General features: G+C 49.4%; 2 long non-coding RNA genes across 4 annotated transcripts in view; one reads left to right on the top strand and one right to left on the bottom strand.

Annotated features, from left to right (window-relative positions):
• Window positions 1-27,915, bottom strand: part of LOC122686931 — a 304,515-nt gene that overhangs the window by 83,071 nt on the left and 193,529 nt on the right. For all 3 annotated transcript variants that reach the window (XR_006338951.1, XR_006338952.1, XR_006338950.1), the window contains one exon: window positions 24,815-24,931. This is a non-coding gene — a long non-coding RNA (uncharacterized LOC122686931). The remainder of the gene's footprint in view (window positions 1-24,814; window positions 24,932-27,915) is intronic.
• On the top strand, window positions 13,261-15,727 carry LOC122686932. Its single transcript, XR_006338953.1, has 3 exons — window positions 13,261-13,388; window positions 14,903-15,117; window positions 15,479-15,727. It is a non-coding gene; the product is annotated as an uncharacterized LOC122686932 (long non-coding RNA).

Here is a 27,915-nt window from a genome sequence, read left to right as displayed (position 1 = left end):
GGCTGCAGAGAGTCAGACACGACTGAAGTGACCCAGCACACACACACCCTGCCTTATAGTTTACACACTGATTCAAGCCCTGAGTCGGGACGAGCCCCTGGAGAAGGGAATGGCCACCCACTCCAGTGGGAAATCCCATGGACAGAGGAGCCTGATGGGCTATGGCCCATGCGGTCGCAGAGAATCGGACATGACTGAGCGCCTGATTACAGCCTTTCTCCTGAAGATGAATTTATTGATTCCTCCAAGGACTGTACAACTTTCCAATGTGTTTACTGCATATGTACATATGTCAGATGGGGGTGGATATTGAAGATTTTCTTTCAAGTTAATTTAATGGAAGGTAAATATCCACAACCCTTCAGTCAGGTATGCTCCCCTAATAAGTAGAATTTACATTGTCATCTTTTTCAGACATTTTGGCAATAAACCAACTAGTAAGATGTACCACAGGAGTGACAACCACATACTCTCTTGAAAACTATACTTTTATGAGTTATTAAATGCCCCTGGTACCCTGCAGAAGAAAGAGGCTCGTTTCAAGAGGATTCTGTTCCGAGTTTAAATTGGAAAGGACGTGGGGATCTGACAGCCAGGGAGCATTAAGACTTCAAAGCAGAGGAAGCTGGACCCGGTCACTTTGCAATAAAATGTGAAGTCGTGTAACAGCACCCTTTTAAGCCACTTGGGACTTTCTAAGACTTCAAATAAAACGCTATTAGCACAGACAGATAAACAATCTAAGCCGCTGTTTGCCTGGGGCGATACCCTTGTGATTTACAATGGGCAAAGAGAACACAGCAGGCCCCACGATGAGAAAGACTCACACACTCCGGAAACCCCTCCTCTGGGCCGCTCCTGGCCCTTCATACCTGCTCAGCCCCTCACCCGGCTGCGTCCCGTGTGCCCAAAGCAGCTCCTGGTTTCAAATGAGTGGCATAAACGGACTTAAGCAAACACCAAGCGTGAGGGAGTCTCTCACTGGTTTCAGCTGAGCAAGAGAATACTAAACACCGCGTCTTTGTTTCTGCTTAAAGTAGCAAGTGACGTCACCCATGGAGAGTCACAGAAGCCCGCTTTTCATGTGCCGGAAGGACCTGGCTGAAACCAGGAAGGCCACCGCCCGGGAACGTCCTCTGATTTCTGAGGGGCCTGGCCCCACCTGCATCACTGAGCACGGCCCCGAAGATGCTCCAAGTGAGGCCGTCAGGAGGGTTGGACCCGGTGGGGACAGTGGATCCCTGGGCCCCACGGCCTTGCTGCGCTTCGGGACATCTGCTCCAGGACACCCCAGGGCGAGGGGGCGGCGGGGGCACCTGGCTCTTGAGAGATGCCCTGAAACCGCATCTTTTCCCGCATTTCCCTGCTCCATCCTCCGGCTCTCAACATGCTCGGGGCCTTAGCAGGAGAGCCCGAGGGGAAAGCACCCCCCACCCAAATCAGCCCCCGCAGCCACCAGAAGCCAGGTGAAACCACCCCGAGACCTGGAGGCGGCTCCCGGTTCACGGCAGGGGCGCATCCACTCGGCTGGACGTGGGTCTCCGGTCCCAGCCGGCAAGGCCGGGCGCACGTGTCCTCACCGATCCCGGGGACCACTTCTGCCCCGAGCCCGGGGATCCCCCGTGTGCGCTTCTGCCCGGGCCGCTGCTGCGTTGCCGGGAGCCAGTGTAAGAAACGCCAGGCGCTCCTAGCAGAGGCTCCGAAAGCCGATGCGTTGAGGTTCCCTGCGCAGCCGTCACCCGAGAGGTGGAGGAACCTCGCACTGACACGTGGGTTGCCCGCCATGGACAAGATGCTGCTCTATTTCTGCGTCTCCTGGATTCGCTTCCCGAGTCGGAGAAGTCGAATCCGGGCCCATGGCCACTGCCCCAGTCACCAGCAGACAAGTAGAAATAAAATAAAACACAACAGCAGCGACTATTTAGGATTAAGCCAGTAAGGCTATTGTCCCTTTAAATTGGAAAAGAAAAACAGAAAGCAAAATATTCTGTGAGTTCCACGGGAAAAAAAAAAAAAAGTCATATTTGTATAGACCCCAAATCCCCTCTGTTTAAACAGGGTGATTAATATCAGCTCCTGTAGGAAATTAAATTCGGGGAAGAACGGTAATATGCAGATATGCAGATTTCTGGGCAGGATGGCCATCTCTGGGTAGGGAGCCGGCTGATTAATCTGCGTCCTCGGAATACAAAATGAAACACGGGGCTCCCCTGGGCGAGCGCAAGAAATGACTTTGCCCCCCGCGAAAGCGGGGGTCGGGGGGAGGAGTCGGCGCCAAAGGCACAGGGCCTGGGCCGCGTGCGGAGGGCGAGGCTGTGGGAGCCGCGTCGTGGGGCCGTGGGAGCCGCGTCGCGGGGCCTGACCGCTTCCTCCCAGGCCTCCTCCGCGTGCTCTCTGCAAAGTCCTCCCTCCGCGGTTTCTGAGGCCGGGTGATGGATCTTGGTGCTCACCCACGGCCCTCCTCCGCGGCTTCTGAGAAGGGTGCCCGGCCTCCCACTTCAGCGGGACCACACGCGCCCAGCTACACGAAACCAGGACACCCCCACCCACCGGGGTATTTTTTTTTTTCTTTCTCAAAGACTTAGTGGGATAGACAAATTTTTAAATTTAATGTATATCACCAGAAACCTAATTTGAAAATGTAAATGACTCTCCCTCACAACCCAACCCTCTCATCATTTCAAAATGTCAACGTGGTCATCGCATCAGGTCTTGCCTGAGGATGAGATTTTTGATCACTGAATAATGATGCCATTTATTTTTTTCTGAAAAAAATATTTACAGCAAGATGCAAAATGTCATTTTCAGTGGGATTTTTTTTTGTCGTTCCTGGAAACTCAAGCCTGTTATTCTGAACCATTCAGGGTCTCTCCGATAATTGTATAGAAGTAGGCATTATGCTATATTATTAAAGCTGTAATTTCCTGCCGAATCTGTCTGGATGTTTCTTTTTATCACTTGGCAATTTCTATCTAGTTATAGCATAATTAAGTTTCCTGACCCTTGCTCACTCTCTTAACAGGACGCTTAGAAATACACTAGAATTGCAGACCTGCGGGCCTGTGTCCCCGCTCCCCGCAAGGTAATGGAATAAAATTATTAATCCAGTAATTGTACAGAACGCATTACTTTGCATTGAATGTCCTGGCTTCTCATTTTCCGTCGGGGACAATCAGCCCAGGGGTACGAATCATTTCAGCGGGATCGCGGCCCTGGAAGAAAGCCTCTCGTTCCCGCTCCTGGAGCCCTGGGCAGCTGTGATTATCCGAGGCCTAATGCAGGGCTCGGCTCCAGCCAGCAGAACAAAGTTAATAAAACGGACGAAAGAGCAAGGTATTTCCAGCTGTGGTTCATGCGCCAGAGCCAGAACCGGCAGGCAGGTGGTAAAGGACGCGTGCGCCCTGGTCTCAGAGGGTCCGAGCCTGCTGGCTCATCTGCGAGTCCTTCTGCCAGAAACCAGGGGCCGTTTGGGCTTTCATCCTGCGAGGCTCCGCGCGGGAAGGTCCGTAAGTCGTGGCCCACAGGCAGGTGGGCCCAGGGCTGCTAGGTTGGGGCAGAGGCTGCAGAGGGCTGCTTTCAGACCCAGGGGCCATGTCCCGGCACCCCCAAACGCCCCCAGCCAGGCAGAACCCACGCTCCTGGAGCCCTAAGCCGCTGCTCGGCCTGTGCACTGAGGAGGTCGTGCAGGACTGACCCCCGGGGGGATGGCCAGCACGTCCCCATCCTCATGGAGACAGTGAGATTCAACTCTGAAGCAGTAGCAGCATCCCAGGCACAACTGCAAAATGACCTGTGCTCGTTCGCGTATAGAATGTGTCACTGTGCGGTGACAATTTAATACACATGCTCTGTGAGGCTTACACTCTACATGGGCTGCGTGTCACAACCAACGTACACACTGCGTGCATGCTCAGCCAGTCAGTCGTGTCTGACTCTCTGCGATCCCATGGACTGTAGCCCGCCAGGCTCCTCTGTCCATGGGATTCTTCAGGCAAGATTGCTGGAGTGGGCTGCCATTTGCTTCTCCAGGGGATCTTCCCCACCCAGGGACTGAACCCACATCTCCTGCATTTCCTGCATTGGCAGGCAGATTCTTTACCACGAGCACCACGGCAAACACCCCTTGTTTCAAACCATGTCAGTGTCCTTCCTGGCATCCTGGCAGCCTTATCAGTCCCCTCTGGGGTAAACATCAACGCCAGAGCGTGGAGCTCACCTGAGCTTTTCCAAAACAGACCAACCAGATTATAGACTAAGCCTCATAATTTCCTTTTGCATCTGGATGGAGGATGCGTGTGATTTTCACTTGGCTGAAGTTGAGTGTAGATACTGTGTGTGTGCTAAGTTGCTTCAGTCGTATCCCACTATGTGCCTGCCAGGCTCCTCTGTCCACGGGATTCTCCAGGCAAGAATCCTGGAGTGGGTTGTCATTTCCTGCTCCAGGGAGTGTACACGCTAGTAGCCAGTTAATACGTGTGCAGTTTAAAAGTTAACCAACCACAGGTCAGCTTGCACCCATATCCTGAAGCGGCTGTTCCAACATGTGGTCTGCATGCTACAAAAATGAACCACTAGGCACAGGAGGAAATGCAGAAATCCTGGGGAAGGCTTCTCAGAGCTAGAGGTGTTGGTTTCAGGTCAGCTCTGTGCTAACTGTATGGGTTTAAATCAATTGTTCTCAACTGGGGGTGACTTTACCCCTGGGGGACACTTGGCAGTGTCTGGGGACAAGTTTTGTTGTCACACGGTGGGGGGGGGGGGCTGCTGTTGGCGGGCGGCAGAAGCTGGCATTCTGCAATGCACAGGACAGGCCTGCCCTCAGCTAGAGCTACTCGTTACGAATGTCCAAGGAACTAAGCCCTGCAAACCCTGGTTTAAATGGACAAATATTAGTTGCAAGAAAAAAAAATCACAGCCTGAAAGCCTTGTGCTCCATCAACACCAGATGCAGCTGAAGTGATAAACTTTTCCTCCCTGACCTTCCCAGCTCCTGAAATGTAAACACGAGAAAAGAGCAGAGTGGGATTTTTTTTTTCAACTATACATTTTTGTCTTTCTCAGCTGAAAGAGAAACTGTCACAGGAGGCAAGGAGGATATAGGGACTTCTTTTTCCTCCATCCTGATTCTACTAGAAACAGGAAAACAAGAGCAGAACACCCATTTTCCTTCTGTGGAAGCAAATCACACTGTGGAATTTACACCTCACGTTAGCTGTCAGCCTGCCCACGTGCAGAGATGGGTAAGACCGTGGTAAGACTGTGTAAGTGGTGTGAAACACAGACGTGGGCTGATGCTGGCGGTTGGTCACGTGCGTGGGAGACTCACAGGTCAGACCCCATGACGGTCAGCGTGTGGGTGTGTGCAGAGACACAGCGCCTCCTTTAAGCAATTTTTCCCATGGAGATGTCAAAATTTTTTAGGTTTCGAATGTTAGAGCCTCTGTCCCCAAAGAAATATGTCAGTAAAGGCGGTTTAATAACTGGCCCTCCACATCAGATGTCCTGCTTCTTAATTTTTGAGAGCAAATTGTGCGTCACTTTTGTTTCACAGCAGCCTGTGAACGCCTCCTCTGAAAAGCCACACACGGGACCTCTTTGGCTGATCCGAGCTGCTTTATTCCAGAATTCAGCCGGGAGTGAGACGTTCCCAGACCTCCCTCGCGCTGCCTCTGAATCAGCGCCTAATAAACATGCGTTTGGGGGAGAAGGCTGATGGGAGGGCCATCGCTTAAGTTCCTATTGTTTCATTGATAAAAATGATCCGGGAAGCGGCAGAATATGTTAACCGTTTCCTTTGGTTTTCCATCGAGAGGGCTGAAAGACATTTCTAAAATAGATCTATTTTCTTTTCATTCTGCAGAATAATGCATGAATGATTATAACATATGCTCTATCTCCCGGGTTTTTTTTTCCCCCCTCAACCAGTGGAAAAGTGCCTGACACTGTAATCACAACTTGTTGGGTTTTCAATCTGATGCTGTCCCGTTTTATCATGGTAGTTAAACGTCCATTCTTGTTCGGTGTGATAAATGTTATGGCCGTGTAACAGTAACGAAAAAGAGAGACATGTTAAACCAAATATTGCTTCAGATTGTGTCTTTTATTCTCCTTTATCATCATATCTTAATTTATAGTATAATCATCATTATCGCAACTGTCAGCCTCATTTAACCCCGCTGATCTCCCATGATTCTCCGCTGTCAGGTCTGATTGCCTACCTTCTGCCGACGGGCTGATAATGCCTGACAGATTAACCCTCCCCAAGAGGAAGACAATGATATATAGGACAGCGCCGAGCGCGCTATATATTAATGAGGAGCTGGCAAGGCTTTGATAAGGCTGCGGAATAATCCATCAGTGGGGAAGGAGCTTGTAAAACGGGAGGAACGTTTCATGGGAAAAACACCTGGAAAGGGTGTAACGACCCAGCAGCTAAACGCCTGTCAGCTGCCGCTCCCCTCGGTCGTAATTAACATCAGATAGCGGGCGCGCGGCTGACCCGAGAAGTTTATCGGCCCCCGGATCCAGCCTCCCTCGCTCCGCGCCGTGCCCGCCGCCGCTCCCGCGTTTACGGCATATTTAGCAAGCCAGCAATTAATAGTTCGCGTTCTTGGGCATTAGAAACTGTTTATCTTCTTCTGAAGGCGCTCTCGGCGGAGGCTGCTACCTGGGAAAGGCAGGGGCCGCTGGCGTTTTCCGCCGCACTCACGCGGCGGAGGCCCGCTCCGCCATTAGATACAATGCCTCAGATGGCTACTTGAGCTTGAATGCACCGTTATTACAGGTATTATATGAAATTGCCTGTGTTATGTGAAGGGGATTATAGAGGTTCTGGATCAATAACTTCAGTGGATGTTGGGAGTGATTACAGCGCCCTGTCAATTTTCCCCATTTCGCTGTCAGTGTCCATTTACCACACACCACCTCTTGTATTCACATCAAATCACTCATTTCATTGGTAAATTCTATATATCTCAATTTACTTTAAGTAGCTGATTTGTGTAAAATAAAATGACTTCCTCTTCTGTGTGGGCAACAGACCTAATCCTATATAATAATAAAAAGCGTAAACACAGGGAGACCCTCCGTCCCTTGGGAAGCCTCGTGCGGAGCGCGGGGGCTGCCCGCTCCCTGAAATAGCTATAATTGAAACATCTCCATCACCCGGGCTTTGTTGAGACCACACCTAGCCTCTTCATCTCTCCTTATTTTTCCGTCGTGGGGAGGAATCTTGGAGTGGCCGGATCTCGAGCACCCAGACTCCGGAAGCAGGTGTGTTTCCCTGCCGCCACGCGCCCGGCTGCGCTCACCCTCTCCGCGAGGGGGCAGGCCCGCGCGCCCCGGTGCAGACTCCGGGACCACAAATGCTGTCCTGAGAGATTCGTCTCCCACCGGTCGGCAGGCTCCTGCTAGGTGCAGACTGCCTGAGCTTCCCTTCTCTGCATTTTCTTTTTCCTTTTTCGTGTGTGTAAGCACATGCACCGGGCGTGTTTGACGAAGTGTAACATCAAAACTTGTAAGTCCAGAGGCATCCATCCAGTGACGGGAAACGTCAAAGAGACCCAGGAACCATTTGAAGAGGAGGTCTAGATTTCCTGTATCAACAGAAACTCACTACAGGTGTTCAGACCACGGGAGAGATCGGGGAAACTCAGGGATATTATTCCACACACCTCAGCGTGCACGGGTAACACCTCACTTGGGGGTTGTCTTTTGGACCTTAACTCGACAGGTCTTATCAGTGTTTCCTACTATTTCTGACGTAAAAAAGGCCCTTAGAGAGCTGTGTACTGGCCACAAATAAATAAGGAGCACATAAACAAAGTATTTACAAAATCCTCAAAGCGACCCCCCCCCAAAGAAAGCCTCCCCACCAACTGTCTAAGCTTCCAACAGACAAATGGATCAACAACTAGATTCACCAACCTGTGAATGGGCAGTTTCTGGTCCTGAAGCAATTCAAAGAACAGCAGAGAGAAGGAAAGGCTTGTTTACTGTCTGTCCTGGCATACAAGACCCTTTGCATAAAATATACAGACTAACCCTGCATCTGTTCATTCACTTCTGTATATTTTTTATATATTCTGCACAAGTAACAAAGCAAGGAGGAAATACAAGACTCTATTAAAAATATAATGAGTAAAAAGAAAATCTGCATAAACTGTGTCCTTATTTTCTGAAAAGCCTTCTTGTCACAGAGAACATAATATTATTTAAGAGGCAACTGAAATCAAAGATATTCAAAATCTGCCATCCCTTGGCTCCTTCCAAGTCAGAACCTTCCTGCTGGGTGCCCGGTCCCCATGTCTCCCTGGTACAGGTATAGCTATATAAGGGGTAGCATAGAAGAGCAGGTCAATCGATGTAGGAGGACAGTCCCCTCAACGCCAGTGTTAGCAAAGCAGGATGGGGACGGATAAAGGGGAGAGGGGCAGGTAAGACCCCCAGAGGGACGCCCACGCCTTGGCCCCACGGCACAGGGCATCGCCCTGGCTCACCGGCCTTCCTGCCTCCCTCCCTCCCAAGGTTTCGGGGTCACTGTGGTTCCCTGTCCCTTCTCACTGGTGCTAGCGAGCCTGCCCGTCTACCAGGCTCTTCGTCAGTCACCTCCCATGCTCAGACCACACAGAAGAGAAGCCCCACCTCAGGTTCATAGGGAACAAGATCCTGGTCCAAGTGACTTGCTTTGATGCTTCCACGGAGGCTGGAATCCCAACCCCTCGTCCCCACAAATCAAAAATGGTTTCCATTCGGACATGCACGCTAGCAGCTAGTGACGATTCAATTCAAGCCACAGGCAATACTTTAAGCAGGGCAGGATGTCACGAACTGGGAATGCGGAACTGGGCTAGGAGTGGAAGGATACCACAGGCATTTAAAAATATTACCCTTGCCATTGAGGAGTTAATGGTGTACCGGGAGAGATGAGACATAAAGCAGCACAAAATGAATTTACAGTGAGATTCAGAGAATACCATGGTACTACCGTAGTAAAAAATATTACAGGACTCAATCGTCTTGACTGCTGAGTTAGCTTTACAGGCAATAATATTATGAATCAAGTAGAAAAAGCTCACTTTTAGCTGAAATGATCAAGGAAAGAGCCAGTGAGATCTGAATAGAATTTGGCTCGCAAGGAAAACCATGACAGTCTCGGTACTCCTGAGCATGTATAAACCCATGCAATCACTCTTAAACGAGCTCAGGGTCTGACTGAAAATTCTAGCGTGAATCTGGCATTCAGGCTGATAAACGAAAAGCTACTGTTTGGAAAACTCTAGTTTCAAAGGAGCAATAACTCAGTTTTAAATAGCAATTTATAAAAGACGGCAGCCTTTAATATATAAACCCCTAGAGTTATGTCTGACATTACACAAAGGACATACATACTGCATAACCATTTTCGAACAATAACAGAAAATTCAAATGAAGAATTTATATGCATCTCCGAAGCAGCCACCCAAATTCACTTAGGAAAACAATGCATTTTGACAAAGTTACAGAAAATACTAATTTACTAATAGTCGACCAAAATCCAATTACAATTTTAATAACAAGTGCAAAACAAAGGGGATATCCAGAAGGCTGGTGTCTGGTGAAATATCAAGGTGAAAATGTGCAGAATGAGCCATGAGTCCAAAGTTACCCTTCACCCACTAGTCTACGCTAAATAAAGCAGAGATGTTAGGAAAAGAATCTGAGCTACACACATATTACAGCGTAACGCGTGGCTGAAAAAGGCAGCCCTCACAATTCACGGGATTTTCCTATCCTGATTGGTCAGAGAGAACGGGAAGAGAAAAGGAATATGTAACAAGCCCAGTCTTCCCTGGGTCGGAATACTTTCCACTCCATTATTGTGAGTGGTGTGTTAATCAGGGACGGAACCCACACACACAGCCCGCGTCTCTCTTTAGGATGGGTGGAGAAGGACTCTTGGTTACCAGACAGCCCCTTAAAGAGGCGATCCCAAGAGATGCGCTTGCCTTCGCTCAGGACACTGTAACAGCAGGGGTGGGTCTGAGCACATAGTAGGCACTAAATGCACATGCCTGGAAAACTGAATGAATGAGTGAAGAATGATGTCATTCAGAGGATAAAGGACAGTGTAAATCGGCGGGGTGGAGCTCTATGAACCCCCTGGTACTTGTGTTTTTTCAAAACCAAACCTAATTTCATGATCATTAGTAAATTACTAATGGTATATCTTTGGGCTCTGCATTTTCTTTAAATAGAAGCTGAATATTGACTGGGAAGCCTCTATCCATTTGTATGTAATTTTTGTTCGGAGAGAAATCAGTGTGACTTAGATTGAAATATGGCAGGCTCGTTAAAAGAAGGATATTGCCTTCTGCGGTGTGTTGTTGGCGCCACTTGAATCCTGAGTTTCCGATGGCTGAAAATCCTAGCCGTGTCAGGGCGGAGTGGGGCGGAAGCCACGCTGACCATGGGAATCACTGGCCTGGGTGGGGACCCCAGGGACGACTCTGCCGCGCTCCCTTGGGTGTGACCTTTCTTTGGGTTGCTGCTGTTTTTGATTTGCCGGAACAGAGGGTGCAGAAAGGCTCCCGTGTCTGTGGGTGTGCTCATAAGGTCCTCACCCCCGCCTGGGTCTAACAGGAAAGACATCACATACAGGGGACGGTGGGCGGGCAAACCCAGCCTGCTAGGCATTTGGATGTAAAATAAATAAAACCACCAAACAGCAGTCAGGGGGTAGATCGAAAAAGAAAGCATTTCTTTCTTTTTTCCTTCTTAATGCTGCTTCTTGTTAACACATATCCATTGTTATTCATTTGGTTGCTACCTTTAAAAGCAAGTGTTTCAGTTTTAACTCTGCGGCCAGGACCTAACCCTGAGTAATACCAGGATAGAGAGAAACAGTACAGGGGATTGGGGGTGACGTGCTGAATGGTTGGAATGGTTCAAATGAAAAATAACTGAATAGTCAGCCCACTGAGTGTCGCTTATCCCCACAGGGCCTGCAGGGCTTAGTGCTACTGAGTGTGGCCACGTTCCGGCTGGAATCGAGCTCCGTCCTGCCCAGCAGCGTGTTATGTGATGTCTCTTCAGGTTGTTGCTGCTTCTGGGGAGGATTCCTTTTTGGTGAGAACACTTTCACCAAAAAGTGAGGAGAATGTAAAAGCTGGCAACAATAAACTCTTATGGGAGGTGAGAAAGCATTCCTAGCTGGAGGAAAAAGGGAAAAAAAGCAAAAAAAGAAAAAGTGAAGGGTCCCATGGAGCTGGCCAGTAATCTAACTCCAGGTTCCAAATCGCCTTCTCCTTGCTCTGTGAAACATCTGCTAACTCAGAGTGCTGCGTCTTCTTAGGTTAGTACTTGATCTGTTAGTAGGATGGAGAGAAATATGACTGACTGTGGGGTCCAATTTCTTCAAAACAAAAATGCATACAGTCTCTAAACGTGCATTTGCATGAAAAAGAAACCCCATTGTGCACAGAGATTCTGAACTGCTGCGTCCTGAGTCCACTAACCCCTGTCCACGTGAAAATGTGTGCCCCGGCCCAGAGGAATTGGATGCTAGAGGCGGTGCGTTCTGCTGACATCTGATGACAAACCCTAACGTTCAGAGGTGGCTTCCCCAGGCGAGGGTGCGTTCATCAGGCCCCCTCCTCGGTAAAAACGCAGAGTCGACACACACCGCCTGTCCGCGGCCTGGGCACTGCCCTTTGCGGGCGCGAGGTTTTCTTTCCGAGGAAGTGTCTGCATACCTCCCTCCTTTTGTCTCAACCGGAGGGTTTAATAGCTGAAGTAGCTGAAAGGGACTAACAACAGCAAGGCTCCGGTTTCCAGAGTAACCGTACAAACGGAGCCCAGTCTCCATGGCAAAGAGAAAAGCCATTTGCCGCAGCCTTTTCAGACCCTGAGCCGACACTGACAGTTTTCCTATAATCACCCCGATTATTTGTAGCAACTAACTATATTATAATGTTAACTATAGGAGGTCTTTGAAAATATGCGGGCTAAAAAAAAAAGAAGGAATGAAAACATACTGGCTTTTCTTCTGCTTTAGCTATGAATAGACGAACCATTTAAAATTTGTAAAATAGTTTGTTCTTGATAATTCAACCCAAAGGGGGTACTGCCCGTCCTCCAGGTTTCTGTCCTTAATTCTTTCAGGGTGTCGACACCTTTGCCGGAAGTCTACACACCATCTTGGCATCTGGGATGCATGCCTTTCTACCAGAGCGTGCGGTGAGAACGGATATGTGATGTTTATACATTTTATTTAATCGGCCCCAGACGGAGGGGCCTCGATCCTGTACTTGGTAGCTGCTTCTTTCAGTCATTTGCGGGACACGCCCAGACCATGCTGTCCATGTGTGTGTCCTCTTCCTCCGTGAGGCCACATGACCAGCCTGTCCAGGACCGGCCGGGCCCATCCCTGTGGCTGGGCCGGCCAGTGCTGACCTAGGAGGACCAGCTGGATTGACAACAGTTTGCTTCCTGACACAGAGGCGTAGCCTGCCTGGTTGACCTGCCTACATTTTTTTTTTTTTTAACTCTTCTTCATTTGAACCTGGAATGAACTTGAATTTCAGTCTCCGTCTTTCATTTAAACACCAAAACCATCTTTCTTTAGGGCACAGTTAAAGACTAGGCTCATTATATGTTCAACTATTAATAATATAGTTCCAATATTAAATCTATGCAAGGTAACTTTCAGATGAAACCAAAGCATAATTCACCAGTCATTCATACACACACACACACACACACACACACACACACACAATACACACAAACACAGGTCTGTTACACAGTGTATTTCAAATATCCTATAGGCACCTAAAAAGAGTACAATCAAAATGTGAAGTAACATTACATTAATAGAAAAATGACAATTGCATTTTCAATTTTCTGGGAGAATGTAACTATCTTTCCTTTAAGGGATATAGCTGAAAAAACAGTCCAAATAAAAATCACTTAATTTTTATTCCATATATAAGAGCTTTCATCGGATGTTCTCAACTTGTCTTTGTTAGTTAATGTTTGGAGAATAAAACTTGGGAAATCAATATTACATCATGTCACTGAAAAATTGCCTCATTTTAAAATGGCACAATTTAAGAAAAAAAACCTCATCCAATAATTTAGATGTTTACATAATTAGCTATTAATAAAGTTCTGATTTTAATTTTCTCCTCCATTTATTAAAAACAAACCTACATACACTGTGTCTTAAAATTCGGGTGGCATGCATGCAAATCTCCTCTTCGCTGCTGTTTCTCCTCCCTGGAAAGCATCCCAAATGACCGAGGCAGAAAGGGCTCCTCCAAACATGCCGCGCCACGACTGGAATGCTTGTTTAGAGCGCCAGATTCCCAAGCAGAGCCCCTCGGCCCACACAGACAGCAGCTCAATAGGTAACAACGCCCCTCTTTTTCTGATTTTGAGCTTCTTCTCCAAATCTGTTTGAAAAACTCAAATGTTCTTCCCAGAAGGCCCGTTACCAGCCAGCTGGTCCCCAGAGTTCACGGGGGCACTCAGGTGTCCAGGGAAAAGATGGGCTGGGGTAACTAGGAGGGGACGGCAGGACACAGTCAGCCATGCAGGAAGCGGGGAGGGGGCAGTGAGCTGGACCTCCACCGGGGTCACGCGGGAAGGCTCCCGGAGGGAAAAGCAATGGGCCTGGAGCCCGGCAAGGCTCAGCTTCCACCCTGACCCAAGTCCCTGTTTATCTATCAGACTGATGTACGCTGTGAGCCACAGGCCTAGTCCATGCTGGGTTTTATAAATTGCTTAAAGATAAAAGCTTACCCTGCTGTAAAAAGTAGTAAGATATAATACTGAATTTGCACTGAAATGAAAAGTTTCCTGCTGCCCCTTATATATTTAAAATTGCTGTTTTCTTGCAATGAATATAATTCACTGTCTTTTGCAAAGTATAATCCGCAAGGGTTTGACCAAACAGGAATGCTCTAATGATTGCAAATGGCTCAAATATTCTGTCCAGTGAGTTAAGTGATAAAAGTTTCTATGTTAAAAGAAATAATAAGTGGAATTTCACACATATTATAGTAATTGTGAAGCATCCAATTTACATAGAAATAACGTGGAAGAATTCTGACCATGGTGTTTTAAGTGAATCATTACGTGCATTGCTGATACATTTAGAAGCTGCAATGTGCCAGGTATGTTTCTTTTAGCATAATAAGTCCTGTAATGGAGCCTTTAAAAGCTTAAAATGTATAGTTAGATTAACCTTTCTGTTTTAAGGGTTTTCCCCCCCCCCAAAAAAAAAAAAAAAAAGGCCAGAAGAGAGAAATACAGAATCATTAAAAAGCCAATTAAGGCAACACCCTTTTCTTTTTTCCATCCAATGATTCCATTGAGGATTTTTCTCCACTACTCACCATTTTACTTAGTATTTTAGGTTTTTGGTAAATTTTGGTTATTTTTTTCTCCTAAACAAAGATCCAAGATTTCGCTCAAATTCTCGGACGGAGTACTGTAGTGATTCTGAAAGGAGATTGTATCTTAGATGTTAAGGCAGATTTCTTGAACTAGAGAGGAAGGTATACTCAGAAAAATCCTAGACTAAAACAAATGTGATCTGCAAAGCCAAATAACCTGGCTTTTCTTGTCCTTAGAAGTGATTATTAGAAATGTTGTTCCTCCTTTTTTCTTTCCCAAATTAGCTTTCTTGGACTTAATATTTTATTCTAGCAAGAAGGCATTTCTGCTTTGCCTTATGAGGTAGATAATTTAGTAGATAAATCAATTATTACTAAAATTGAACAAAAAATTCTAGACCAGGTTTTTTTTTTTTTTTCTTTTCATTGATTTGGAGGAGGGAGGGTATGTAAGTCTTCAGGTGTCTTTGAGAGAGAGGTGTTCCGTGTGCAACCGCCTCATAAAATCTTCCTTCCTTTTCCAGGATTCACGAGCCTGTAAGTCCTTTGCTGTTTCCATTGCATTGAGACCTGGGCTTCTCGCTATCGGTATTTGGGGCCAGGCCATTCTTTGCTGGTGGGGCCATCCTGCACCCTTAGCAGCATCCCTGGTCCCTACCCACCAGGTGCCAGGGTGGCCGCCTTCCCCTCCCAGTGGTGACGATCAAAAATTTCTCCAAATAGTGCCAAATTGCCCCTGGTAAGTTGAAAACCACTGAGAAGGACTGTCCCAGATCTTGAGGACAGGAAAATCAGTAAAGTCCTTCACCTTCTTACCCCTGCACACCCCCACCCCAGGACTAAATATGGTTAACTCAAGCCCATCATCTAAACACTCAACATTGCCTAAGATTTCTCACCGTTTCTTTTCTTCTTTTACTTTTTTAAAAAGAGGAATCTTGAAGCTAAACTAAACTGAAAACATCAGATACAAAATTAATAATAGGATACAAATGGTTAATAAATAAAATTCTGACTTTCTGAAGCACTTTCCTTTTGATTAACTCCAGCACTTTAAGATACAAAGGGCATTTGTCCCTTTTCTCATTTCCTGTCCTTAGGTCCAGAAGAAAGAGAAAAGCACAAATGGCATGGAGGTCATTGGACCATCTGTCTACTTCAGCAACCAGATGGACAACAATCAACAGTCATTGGTACCAAGATCTTATGGGCACTTCATAATGTTCTTGAGAAGAGACACAATATAAACAACGTAAGCCCAACAGTAATGCATTTATTTTTATTATTAGTAATTGATGCATTTAATTTTGGGGTTTTCCAAGTGTTTTCTGGTATGTCATGTCACTTAAATTTTGTAAAACTGTCCATAACTTTGAGATCATTAATAAAAATTAAAGACTATCTGTCCATTTGTACATCATTCACCCAGTCCATTCATTCACTCACCTACCTATACATCCACTCATCTATCCATCCATCTATCCATTTATTAAATATTTATTAAGTCTTTTCCATATATGTGCACTCTGAGCAAACTGCTTACTGGGCATTGTGGTGGGGGGGAACATGAATCAGACGTGACTCCTACATGTAGCTCACAATTTAGAAATAGGGAAATAACCTTAAATAGACAGATTTACCTCCCTATTGCTTCCATCTGCTAGCAAGGTATGGCCAATGAATTAATGAGCAAATGCATATGTATTTCACACACACACACATTTCAGATTCAGAAAAAGTCCCTCACATTTAATAGGATGATATCACATTAATAAATACAACAGTGAAGCAAAGGTTGCACATATTAGCTCTGTGTGCTTTTGGACATATTTTGAAAGAAAATATCATTTGTTAAACAAATTATATTGAGTGTTATACATTTTTAATGGAGGTTTCCCAGGTGGCATAGTTGGTAAAGAATCTGCCTGCAATGCAGCAGACCTGGATTTGATCCCTGCCTTGAGAAGACCCCCTGGAGAAGGAAACAGCTACCCACTCCAGTATTCTAGCCTGGGAAATCCCATGGACAGAAGAGCCTGGTGGGCTGCAGCCCATGGTGTTACAGAGTCAGACACGACTGAGTGACTGCACATGCACCCATGCATGCATTTTTAATATGCAGATGTGTATATAAAGTATGCAACAGGGTCACACACATGCAATAGGGTCACACTCTAATTCAAGGGCTATTTGGTTGTTTCACGTTGTCTCCACCCACACCCTGCAAGGATGCGGTCAGCCTCCCAATGCCAGGAGCCCTGTCCTGCATCTCTCTGTGTTCTCAGCATCTATGAGCAGACCACCCATCCACAATCATTTGCTAATCAGCGCATGACTGAATGCCAGGCACCGTGGCAGGGTGGAAGTGGACGACCCGAGACGCCATGCTGGCCAGCCCAAGTTGGAAACGCAGCCTGGACGGTGTGATTGAGGTTGCAGAGTGACCCTAACCCAGCAGGGCACGGCCGGCCATGCAGGGTGCTGGACAGAGATGGGGGCGTTACGGTGCCCAGGCGGGTCACCTTGTGCTTCCCTCCCCCCAAATCGTGCTCTAAATCCCCACCAAAGAGACAGTTCAGGGTTTCTTCCAAAGGTATAAACCCACAGGGGAGGGAGGAGAGGGGCGGTAAGAGCAGTGACACCATCCTGGGAGCTGGGAGGTGATGGATGCTTGGAACTGATGGTGAGATTTGGGAAGGCTGCAGCTCGGCCCGCGGTGGGGGCGTTGAGAGTGACTGACATTACAGGACAGAACTGCCCGGGGACTTCTGAAAGCTGTGAACCAAGTGGGATTAAAAAAAGCAGATTGGCCAAATGTCTCCTTTAGAGGTGGGCAGGCTGGGGAAGACCAGATCCTCTGGGTGAGCAAAGCAGGAAACCTCAATCTAGTCACGGTAGGGGAGCCATGCTTAAGTCAGGAAACCAGACAAACATTTGCACCCTCAGCTCCCTCCCATCCAGGGTCTCAGAATGCAAGCGGCCAGGCCTTCCATGGTCCAGACAGGAGGCTGAGCCACCTGACTGGGCAATGAAAAAAGACCCAAAGAGACTAGTAGTAACATTTCCCAACTTAAACGCATAGTTCCCCCCCTTCACTGAATCCCATACTCATCCATTCCTGTCCCCCGCCGCCCCCCCGCCCTTCAGCTTCAGATGAGCCTTTAGGGCCCTCTCCTGAGTATGAGCCAGAACTAAGGGCCATCAGACATATGTGTGAGCAGAGGATCTAATGTGAAATCAACAGATTAAATGATTGAGTAAGCAGGAAAACACTCATCTCCAAAAACCAAAGACCATGCAAGAAGAAGCCAACTTTGCAGGAACTTGTCTTTAAATAAATGTCTTTAAATAGAGAAGGGACGATATTCCATTAGTGAAATAAGGACAAAAGGCTATACAAAGGGGATCATTCAGAGCACAAAACTGAAATTAAGTATATGACGTTGGAAATTAAAAGCTCGTAAGTGACACTGGATTATAACAAGCAAAAAGCCTCCCAAAAAGTAGAGGAAAAACTTTGGGGAGATGACTGTGCAGGAAGCCACACCACCATCCAATTTACCGTTTACGAGGATCAGGCTAGGGGTGATCTGCTGCGGGAGGGGAGGACAGTCCACACAGGGGGCAGGGCAGGGCAGATGTAGGTGATACCAAGGAAGATATACTGAGTCGAACATCTGTCTTGATTGAGATTTGGGCTGGGTATAGAAATCCTAGCTGGAAACCAGACTGAAAAGAAGTGGACTGATTCGTGGAACTTTGGCTGATTGGGTGAGTGGTGACGCAAACCCAGGAAGACATTCCACGAGGCAGGGCTCCACTTGTCCCATCCAGTTCTGTCTCTCCTCCTGGGCCTTGCAAGCAGCAGGCACAGCAGAACGTGAGGGAAAGTGACTCGCCCCTTCTGAGCTCTCTGTCCCCTTTCCAGTTTGCTGGGATGGGGACCACGTCCCAGGCCTCAGGGGCAACATGATGGAGGACAGTGCAGCCTAAGACGGAGTGGGCCTGGATCCTAGACCCCCAGCTCGAGAGCTGCCCCACAGGGAGTAAACTGTGGCTGTGTTAACCCTAACACCCAGGGGTTTCTCTGGTTGAGTAACTGAGCTGCCTTAAACTACTGTTGTTCCAAATCGGGGGCCAGCTGTCACCGTAGACCTTTCTCGCCAGGTAGGTCCTCCCTGCCCAGACAGGTCGGTTCATCTCAGTAGAAAATACTGCTTCCACCGGACATTCGAGTCGGGTGACAATGTACCACTCTGAGGGCTGCAGCAGGAGAACTCGCCGTGGGTTGGCAGAGGAGCCAGCAGATTCAGGACCGGAAGTAGCATGGAGGGGCGCTGGTGACGGCTGTGATTAGGGTGCCGGGAGCACCGGGAGGAAGCACACAGCACCTTTGTCATCTGCCGCCCCCTCCTCACGCACACTGGCCCAGCCTGAGTCCCGGCAGGCCGCCAGTCCTGGGGGCCCGGCCTGCAGCCACCGCCTGCGGACAGCACTGGACCGGGGTCTGGGCTTGGCAAGCGTCCCTCCCCGCACCTGTGAGCCTGACCTTATCGTGACTAGGTTAGGGGGGTCACCCCGGAGCAGGCCGGGCTGCTCACCCAGGGGGACTGGCGCCCTGATGAGAAGGCGGCGAGGCGCAGAGAGGGACCGTGTGCAGCCAGAGGCAGGGACTGGGCCGAGGACCCGGAAGACTGTCCGCAGCCCCAGAAGCCGGAAGGAGCCCCCCTGGGGCTCAGGGGGAGCAGGGCCTGCTGAGCGGCGCTTCTGAAGCCCAGGCTCTAGGGTGTGGGAGGCCAGCCTCCTGCCTGGGGGCCCCCTGAGTGGTCACCGTCACTGCAGCCCCGGGAGATACAGACAGTGAGGAACGCGGAACGGGCTGGCGGGAGTCGGCCAACAACAGAGGCCCAAGCCTGCTGCCCCTGAGACACAGACAGCGGGCAGCCAAGACCCCCTGCTCGTGGCCAGAGGAGGCCACGGCCACCGCAGCCGGCACTCTCCGCAGAGGAGGGCCTCAGCCGTGGGTGCCGCTCCCTGACGAGCCCGGGGCCCTCATCCTGTCTTATAAACTGGTGTCCTGGCATCGGATGTGGACACAGCAGGTACCCGTCTGATGAAATATGGCCGGGCATGCTGGTTTATTCTAGAACTACCTTTCTTTGGGTCACATCAGCTCTAACCAGACCCAGCCACACAGGACAGAGAAGACTGTTTTCAGCCCTTGGTTCCCCGGCCAGTAGCTGAGCCAAGCCAGCATCTGTGCCCATAAACATGTGCCCCCACCCCCCTGCTCCACCCCAGCAGCCTCAACCTGGCTCCTTCAGGCCTGGCTTTCCCTCACCCCTGAGTCTCAAGTTCATGTAATTTCCTGTGACCTCCAACCTTTGACCTGTTCTTCTAGCTCCTCCATGGCACCAGACTCCTCTGAAGCTTTGTGCTGCAGAGTCAGGTACAGCCAGGAGTCAGGGGTCAGAACCTGAACTCTTCTGGGAAATGCCTCTCTACACCCATGCACACACACTCAGACACATTCTTACATGTGCGTGTATTTATCTGCATTTCTCACACGTGGGAGATGAACCGAGCGGAAGAGATGAACCATCCCCAACGGGGTTGGGGCTCCTCCAGGGCCACGACCGTCCTACACCTCCGAGTGAGTGCCGCCTCACGTGTTCCTAAGCGTCAGCTGGGTGAAACGAACTGTCAGGCCACTCCCAGCCTCTGCTGATCTCATCAGCTCCTTAACTAGCTTTAAAGGCGTGAATTCCTTCCGAGAGAGGGGAACCTGCCATCTCTCCAGGGACCTGCCTGAACCTGTGCTGCGGGGCCAGAGGGAAGGAGCAGGGACCACAGGCCCTCAGCGCCTCCTGTCCTCCGCCCACCCGCCTGCAGAACAAGTCAGCCCGCACGCCTGGCATCCGGGCCTTGAGTCTGGGAGAAGGACACTCCGGGCTAGCGGTGCTACCCCTCGAGCCCCCAGGCCCCGCCCAGAGCTCCCTGCTCAGCGTCTCACCCTCAGCCCCCATTATCCGACGAGACGTGTGCCCCCAAACCACCTGCGTCCCGTCCAGCTGTGCTTCCAGCAGGGCTGTGAGCCGGGCTGGGGCAGAGAGGCCTCCAGAACGTCAGCGATGCCGTCTTCCCCCCGTCCTCTGGGAGCTCAGATGGTCAAGTCCATCGGCTCACCGGGTCACCCTCCTCCTTGGGGTCAGGAGGACTGCGCATCGTTCAATTTCACTACATAACAACCCGCCCCCGAAACTCAGTGGCTGACAAGGAGGTGGGTCCTCCGTCGCGTGGGTGGGCTGGGTGGGCTGGGCTGGCCTTGCCTGGGCTCCCTCCAGCAGCCATGTCCAGCTGAAGGGCTGGCTGGACTGATCTCATCTGGAGGTGGGCAGTAGCTGTTGGCTGGGCTGCCCAGCTCTCCTCTACGTGGTGACTCATGCAGGCCAGACCACTGCCTTATGGGGGTCCCAGGGTACGTCAGGAGGGCAAAGGCAGAAGCTGCAGTTTGTCATGTCTACTACAGTTTACTGGTCCAGGGATGTCATAAGCCAGTCAAGAATCCAAGGGTGAGGAAATAGACCCTATCTACCAATGGGGTGAGGACCCCAGCTCCTGATGGGGAGATGACCCCACTCCCTGATGGGATGACCCCAGCCCCTGATGGGGCAATGACCCCACCCCCTGATGGGGAGGTGACCCCACCCCTGATGGGATGACGACCCCATCTTCTGATGGGAGATGAGCCCACCCCCTGATGGGAGATGACCTCACTTCCCCCACCCCTCATCCCCGCATGGGGAGATGACCCCACCCCCTGATGGGAGATGACCCCACCCCCTGATGGGGAGATGACCCCACTCCCTGATGGGGAGATGATGCCACCCCCTGATGGGAGATGGCCCCACTCCCTGATGGAATGATGACTCCACCTCCTGATGGGAGATGACCCCATCTTCTGATGGGAGATGACCCCACCCCCTGATGGGAGACGACCCCACTCCCTGATGGAATGATGACTCCACCTCCTGATGGGAGATGACCCCATCTTCTGATGGGAGATGACCCCACCTCCTGATGGGGAGATGACCCCACCCCCTGATGGGAGATGACCACACCCCCTGATGGGAGATGACCCCACCCCCTGATGGGAGATGACCCCACTCCCTGATGGAATGATGACTCCACCTCCTGATGGGAGATGACCCCACCTTCTGATGGGAGATGACCCCACCCCCTGATGGGAGATGACCCCACTCCCTGATGGAATGATGACTCCACCTCCTGATGGGAGATGACCCCATCTTCTGATGGGAGATGACCCCACCTCCTGATGGGGAGATGACCCCACCCCCTGATGGGAGATGACCCCACCCCCTGATGGGAGATGACCCCACCCCCTGATGGGAGATGACCCCACTCCCTGATGGAATGATGACTCCACCTCCTGATGGGAGATGACCCCATCTTCTGATGGGAGATGACCCCACCCCCTGATGGGAGATGACCCCACTCCCTGATGGAATGATGACTCCACCTCCTGATGGGAGATGACCCCATCTTCTGATGGGAGATGACCCCACCTCCTGATGGGGAGATGACCCCACCTCCTGATGGGAGATGACCCCATCTTCTGATGGGAGATGACCCCACCTCCTGATGGGATGACGACCCCATCTTCTGATGGGAGATGAGCCCACCTTCTGATGGGAGATGACCTCACTTCCCCCACCCCTCATCCCCGCATGGGGAGATGACCCCACCCCCTGATGGAATGATGATTCCACCTTCTGATGGGAGATGAGCCCACCTCCTGATGGGAGATGACCCCACCCCCTGATGGGAGATGACCCCACCCCTTGATGGGGAGAAGACCCCATCCACAATGGGGAGATAACCCCACTTTCTGATGGGAGATAAAACATGAACTTGTGATTAAATTTCAAGCATAGACAAAATAATCCTACAGTTAGGTGTTACTGGTAAAAATACATAATACATAAATAAATCAAGCTGACACTCTCCCACCTCCATCACTGTGGCCCCAGAGGACAGGGACGGGTGGGCCCATGTTTCGGGGTGCACAGAGCTGAGCTGAGAAGCCCCAGCCCATGCAAGTCGACTTCATATGCAAACAGCAGCAAGACCACTTCTTAGAGACGAAGAATTCAGGAAAAAAAAAAAAAACATTCCCAATCTCTCTGAATGAAGTGTGTGTGACTCAGGGAACCCAAAGTGGACACGAACACAGAACTCAGTATGGGAGCCTCCCAATACAACCATAGAATTACATTTATACAATTGTAAACGTGATTCTAAATTTAAAGTAAAATGCAAAATATTCTTGGAAAACAAAGTATTATAAATTATCTTCATTATTGTCTGGCTTTAAAATATCCCAGGTTACATTAAAAATGTTTAGAAATTATTTCAGGGTGAGGAGGAGAGAGAAGTTCCCAGTCTTTCAGAGCAGAGAGTTACTTTCTCACGTTGATAATTAGAGGACCACAGATTGAACTCAGGTCTCAGAAACACAAGAGTAGCCATTAAATAAAGAAAAACACCTAAGTTTATTTTCTTCCCTGGTAGCTCAGCTGGTAAAAAATCCACCTGCAATGCAGGAGACCTCGGTTCGATTTCTGGGTTGGAAAGATCCCCTGGAGAACGGAAAGGCTACCCACTCCAGTATTCTTGGGCTTCCCTTGTGGCTTAGATGGTAAAGAATCCACCTGCAATGCGGGAGACCTGGGTTCGATCTCTGGGTTGGGAAGATGCGCTGGAGGAGGGCATGGCAGCCCATGCCAGGACTCTTGCCTGGAGAATCTCCGTAGACCAGAGGGGCCTGGCAGGCTGCAGTCATACAGTCGCAAAGAGTTGGACACGACTGAGCGACTAAGCACAACACATATTCTTCAAACCAACAGAGGCAAAGCTATATAATTTCTTTAGATAGAAAAATGTAAAGGAAACATTGAGAATAAGAAAAACGATTTAGAGATCAGTTGGTGATCAGTGGGAACATTTACGTATTATTTTAACAGCTCACAAGAGATGTGAATTCAAAATGGAGGCTCTGCAGTCTGCATCATCATAGTGATGATGCTTTGACAGCAGAAGGCTAGGATGCCCCTGCACTCCGATGTTCACCATCATCTGAAAATTGGAGGAACTGGGCAGAGGCAAAATTGCCATTGTTTTCCTACAGTAAGATTTTCTCCTCTACTACTCTCTCAAAAAAGTAATAATAAATTTCAAAGTGTCTAAATAGAAAGTCTATTTAGACTTTTTAATATAAAAGTCTAAATAGAAACTTTAGGACCTATTTAGACAACCAGTAGAAAAACACATACACAAAAAATAATATAATTCCCAGATGTTGGCAATGATGAAAAAAATCCATTCAGAAAAACCATACAACATAAAAGACACTAAAATATGATGAAACACATCTTATCAAGCAAATATTTCCTGAGGGAACAGATATAAATAAAATAAGAAGTATTTAATATTCGTAGATAGAAAAGCCACAGTATGTATTCCAGAAATGTCAGTTCATCCTGAGATTATTTAATAAACTGAAAGAAATTCCAGTAAAATGACCAACAACACAGTTTTAACCAAGTTATATCAAACTTTATAAGAAAGTATGAATGGGCAAGGAAAATAAAGATCACTAAGGAGAGAAATAGCTGAGAAGGACCACAGCTACCTATTAAAGCGTAATACCTGGGATAGCACTAACTCAAACACCATGCAACGGCCAGAGGTGAGGTAAACAGTCCAACAGCACAGACAAAAAAGCAGAAATAGAACAAACTATGTCGTTAATGTGATGTAAAAATGCATTTTAACTCAGTGGAGAAAAAATTATTAAGTGAATTCTTCCAATATAATTGCTTTGCCATTAGTAATAAGTAAATTTTGACATGCATCTAAGTAAACTACAAGATAACTGCCAATGAATAAACCAGAAAAAACCAGAGGAAGAAAATTTTATATGCTTACTTCTAGAGTGTGAAGACAGACTTTGTAAACAATAGCATTGAAATAGAAACACTTGGAAAAATTTGATAGATTTGACAACTTAAAATGTTCTTATCTTTTTACTGTTAAAAATGCCTATGGGGAAATATTTAGAATATATACAATACCCAAAAAATCATTAAACACTCTAATATGTAAGAAAGAGCTTGCAAATCAATAGGAGAATAAAGTAACTCCCTAGAAGAACAGACTATGGCTACAAATAGGCAATTCAGAAAGGTAGACCAATAAACAGCCAGTCACCATAGGAAAACTCTTCATCTCACTAACAACCAAAAGAGAACAACCTAAAACTCGATACCATTGTTTGTGGTCAAAACGGCAAACATTTAAAAAATGACAACACTCAGATTGCCAAGTGTAGCTAGGAATCAGAAACTGTTCCCTACCTTGTTGACGGGTGTATTCATTTGTACACAATTTCTGCTGGAGTCCTGATCTTCAAAGTGTCTCAGGTGTCTCGCAAATGTCTCCCTCCTGTTGAACCAGCAACTGTAGTTTGTCCCCTGAGGAAATAATTAGAAAGAAACACTAAGATTATGACCAAGGACTTAAATTGTAATTTTCTGTATCAAACTTGGGGAATAAAAACCTAACTATTCATCAAGAGGAAAATTCTTCAAAATAAATTGACTTAACTGTGCATTTATAAGGGACCATTGCATAATATTCAAAAATCACTTTAGAAAAGCGTTTCATGCTATGGGGAAATTTTCATGATATGACGCTAAGTGTAAGCACAGGATATAAACTTTCTCATATGTTATGATCTCTACTTTATCTTTAACATTCACTTTCCCTACAATCAGCATGCATTTTTTTTCAATTAGAGCAATCAAACTCAATGTAATTTTTTTAAAAAGCAAACAACAAGATGCTCAGCTGCTTCAGTCCTGTCTGACTCTTCGCAACCCCATGGACGGCAGCCCTCCTGGCTCTTCTGCCCGTGGGATTCTCCAGGCAAGAATACTGGGGTGGGTCGCCATGCCCTCCTCCAGGGGATCTTCGCCACCCAGGGATGGAGCCCACATCTCTGTCCTGTGTCTCCTGCATTGCAGGTGAGTTCTTCACTACTGACCCACTGGGCAGCCCCAGTGATGAGGCAACATCCCCAAGTGAGGCCTCTGGGGTTCAGGACCCAGCGCGTCAAGTCATTCCTTACGCTGAGAATTCAGACTCGGGCGGGAAGCCCTTTCTCTGAGCCTAACTTCCAGGCCTGGCGGTGGGCGCCGCGGGCCCGCCTGTCTGGTTCCCTCCATCTGTGAAGCATCCCGTTCGCCCCGGCTCTCTCTCGCCCCAGAGGCGGTGTCGGGTCCTGCTTGCCAAAGGGGCGCGGAGCTCGCGGTCGGCGGGTGTTACTCCTGGAGGCGAGAGCGCGACCGCGGAGCTGCGGACCAAGCACTCGGGCTCAGCGGGGGAAGCAGGCGGCTGAAGGCCGGGCCCCGCGGCGGTGGACCGAGAGGCCAGCAGCGGCCTCGCGCTGGAGCCGCCGCCCGAGCGGGCCTGGCCTTCCTCCCACTCCTCTGGGCCCAGGCGCGGCGACGGCGGCGCCGCCGCCCTCACGTCCAACTGTCATGTCTTCCCACCGCGCGGCTCCTGAAGGGCCTTCTCTCCTCAGGAAAGGCCCCGCCGCTCTACGCTGCCACCAGCAGGCCCCGCCGCGCTGGTCTAATCCAGCCCCATCCGCCTGGGCCTACTTCTTTCCACGTTGGCCAGCTTAGTGGTTTGAAAGGAATCCCTCTCTCCTGCTCTCCCATCGCGTCTTTCAATGTTCTTATTTCCCGTAAACGTGTTGGGTAAACATCACTTCAGCTCCTTCACCGTGTGATCAGTGGAAACGCCATCTCACACCCCGGGTTTGAGTTCTTCGAGTTCCCCTTCTTCCCACCTCTTGAGATATTTTTAACGCGTTGGTGGTGTTGCTGAATACTAGATTATATTTTAGGCTTCTATAGTTTAACATGCTTACTTCAAGTGGTTTTTCCTCCTGCTTTAAAACGGCCACAGACTTTCAGAGGCTAGACGCATTAACGCTTCCCGCTCACGGCGTCGCCCGTGGTCGCTCGGGGGCTGCTCCGCCCCAGGAGTGACCGAGCTGCTCCTGCGCTTTTGCGCTCCAGCCCTCCCAGTGTCGGGTCTGTCCTCGGAGTCTCGGCGCTGGGCCAGCAGAGCACGTCTGGGCTGCCGTGAACATCAGTTCACACGTTTCCAGGCCGCCGCGTCCGCTCCCGTCCTGGAGGGAGAGGCGGCGGGTTGGGGAGGGAATGGCCCCGGGCAGGCGTGTTTGGAAGCGAGCGGGCGGCTTCAGGACCGCGTGGTTGGCCCTTGCCAGGCCCCAGTGTCGGCTCCCTGAGACCTGCTTTCACCCCGGAGCACTCAGCTAAGGACTTCCCTCTCTTTCCCAACCAGCGGCTTGGGATCTGTCTCCGCACTTCTTGGCAGGACTCGTTTTGTTTCAGAGAGGAGGACTCACCTGTTTCATCTCCAACTCCCTCTGGCTTCAGCCCTGCCCCTCAGAGTCCTGCCCGCCTTCCTGCCCCGCTCAGAGCCCTGTTCTGTGGATCCGTCCCTCCGCAGGCACCGGGTCAGGTGTGCCACGGGCGGGGGGCTGGGGGTCAGCAGTGAGCAGGTCAGCGAGGCCTCTTGCCCGCCTTAGATTCCAGATTATTCTGGATGCACAGGGCGTGAGTTTGGACCCCCACTTCCTGCACCCGAACTCTCACATTGATCATCGCGGCGCCCTCTGGGCTTGGCGCCTCCCGCCTCACCCCAAGGGCGCGCCCACCTGGTCTCCCTAATTAGCAGCCGCCAGTGGCCCATGGCTGTGTGCGGAAAGCAGCAGGGGTCACGGAGCTGGATCTGTTTCTGGAAGGCTCAGCCTCAAGCCCGTCAGAATTCTTGAAAGAGACACCCATTCCTTCCAGACTGAGTGGAGATGAAGAGGGCTGAGGACTCGGCTGTGCAAGCATTCTGTGGTGAACTTGTGGGCAAAGGAAGGGCAGGGCCACCAGCCAACGGCCAACTCAGAGGGATGCTCCAAAAGCGCGGTTTGCACGGGTGCTTAGACTGCATCCGGAGTCAGGGCTCATGTCCAACGAGAAGCCGCTGAAGCCGAGACTTTGGCCTCCCGCTTGCACGGCCCCTTCTAAGGACCTGGGGAGGGTCTTAACAATTTTGTGTTCATTCATTTGATTTCTCAAGCACGTTGTTCCATATTCCCATGACTTTCTCTCCCCCCGTTGAGTCACTTAGATTGAAGTTTTCAGTCTGGCTGGCTCCAGCCACATCAGTGCCTAGTGAATTTCTAAAAGCCCATGTTGCTGGCACGCTGGCATGTGAAATGCAAGACACCACAGAAGTATCAAGGGGCCAAGCTCCACATTTCCTGTCCCTTGTCCCCAAGACCACTTTAGGAAGTATGACAATCAGAGGGGCTCTGACAACAGAAGTGGTCCGATAACAACCCCCAGAGCGCTCGGGTTTATCGAGG

The sequence above is a fragment of the Cervus elaphus genome, chromosome 30 (genome assembly GCF_910594005.1).
Source record: "Cervus elaphus chromosome 30, mCerEla1.1, whole genome shotgun sequence".
Classification (NCBI taxonomy): domain Eukaryota; kingdom Metazoa; phylum Chordata; class Mammalia; order Artiodactyla; family Cervidae; genus Cervus; species Cervus elaphus.
Note: the sequence above shows the minus strand (reverse complement) of the source record. Positions and strands in the feature narration are given on the sequence as shown.